Here is a 2,011-nt window from a genome sequence, read left to right on the forward strand (position 1 = left end):
CCACTCTTCTATTATTTTTTTACAGGTGTTCGTCAGTTCCAAGCTGTAGAGTTTGATCGTGCTGAGCAGATACAGTTATTCACTCCACCGATGACATAGGATTTTATTTCATGTTTTGACTTAGGTTTTATTTCCAGTCTTTTGAGTCCAGTGGGATGTGTTAAGGGTCCACTAAATGGATTCCCGAGTTGTATAAATTGGAGAACGATTTGTATTTCATGGTGGATCAGTTGTACCAAAATAGTTTTTATTTATCAATGGAATTATTTTATTATGAGGTTTTTAATTATTGGATTATCATTTTAGTTTTCATTTTAGCAAATTTTATTTATCTCCTTTGTCTTAATTGTATTCTGTGTTCGATTATTACCTGTTGGTTTGATACCCTCGGGAAATCGGGCGTGGGTCTGGCCAACCCGCATCCGGAGATTCGGGGGTATCACAAGAACCTTACAAGCATTTGGATGAGTTTCTTGAAGTTTATTCCACCGTAAAATATACGGACATGTCGGAAGAGGTCTTAAGGCTTAAACTTTTTCTATTCACCCTTAAAGATAAGGCAAAATATTAGTTTAACAATCTTAGGCCTTTTTCAATAACTTCTTGGGCAAAAATGCAACAAGAATTCTTGAAGAAGTACTATCCAGTTTCAAAAACCAATGCCATGAGAACCTCAATTCGAGAATTTTCACATGGGGATGGAGAAAATTTTCATGAGGCATGGGAACGCTTTAATGAATTGCTTAAGAAGTGTCCACATCATGACATGCCCAAATGGCAATTAGTTCAATATTTCTTTGAGAGCTTATCAGATAATTACAAGGGCATGGTTGATGCTTCCATGGGTGACTCTTACATTGATAGGCATGAGGATGACATGTGGCGTCTTTATGAGAGAATGAGTGAAAATTCTTTGCATCGTACTTTATCTTCGAAGAATGGTATAAATTCTAGTGGTAGGAAGAGTGTTGGCTTACATCAAGTCGACCACTCCAATGAAATTGCCGCCGAAATGAAATCATTATCTCAAAGGTTTGATCAATTTTTTATCAACCAAAACTCGGCGAATCAAGTAACCTCCTTCCCTAACCATTCTCATCATGCATCTAATGAGACATGTATAACTTGTTCAAGTATTTTACATTCTACTTCCAATTGTCCCTATGGACATGTGCAAAGTGAGCATCATGAACAAACAAATGTTATTTTTACTAATCAAGGGAACAATCCTTATGGAAATCATTACAATCCTAGTTGGAAGAATCACCCGAATTTTTCTTGGAAAAACCAAGGGGAGGGCTCAAACCCTTCCCAAGGTGGTTTTCAAGGAAAGTACATTCCGCCTCCACTACAAAGCCAAGGTTCCCAAGGTTTTAGATCATCATATCAATCACAAGGAAACCAATTTTCAAATTCTCATTTTCCTAATCAATCATATTCCCAAGGAAATGTTAGAAGTCCCACTTTTGAAGAGAAAGTTTTGACCGCTTTGGGCTACTTAGAGGCAAACACACAATTACTTCATTCTCACTCTCAATCCATTACAAAGCTAGAAACCCAAGTAGGGCAAATAGCTAGTACTTTGAATGCAAGAGAGAAGAGAAAAATGCCTTTGAATGCCCCACAAAAGCTACAATGTGTTGTGGAGACTCATCCCTCATCGGAAGGTCACACAATAGAGCACGTCAATACGGTGACTACCTTGAGAAGTGGAAAGATTGTGGACAACCAAGTGGGTATGTCCAATGAAGAGAGTGAACCGGTGCAACCACAAGTTGACACCTGTCCCGTTTCATATCATATTCCTCCTTCATTGTATGTGCATGACCATATAAATGAGAATGTGTTAAAAAGTGATTTGAAAAGTAATTTTGAAAAGAAAGATTTGCAAAATAATTTGAAAACTTCTTGTGTTAAAGAGACTTCAAAGAAAAATTCTGAAAAGGTTTTTGAACCAAAAGCTCCATTTCTGGATGCCTTAAAAGGATCCATTTCAAATGACAAACAAAAG

At 37.1% G+C, this 2,011-nt stretch overlaps 1 pseudogene; it reads right to left on the reverse strand.

The window, feature by feature from the left end:
- Positions 1–669: 669 nt before the first annotated feature.
- Positions 670–768, reverse strand: LOC132315169 (small nucleolar RNA R71; annotated as a pseudogene).
- Between the last annotated feature and the right edge of the window lie 1,243 nt (positions 769–2,011).

The sequence above is a fragment of the Cornus florida genome, unplaced genomic scaffold (genome assembly GCF_030987335.1).
Source record: "Cornus florida cultivar Cherokee Brave unplaced genomic scaffold, ASM3098733v1 CherokeeBrave_3.0.0_Hap2_Chr06, whole genome shotgun sequence".
NCBI lineage: Eukaryota > Viridiplantae > Streptophyta > Magnoliopsida > Cornales > Cornaceae > Cornus > Cornus florida.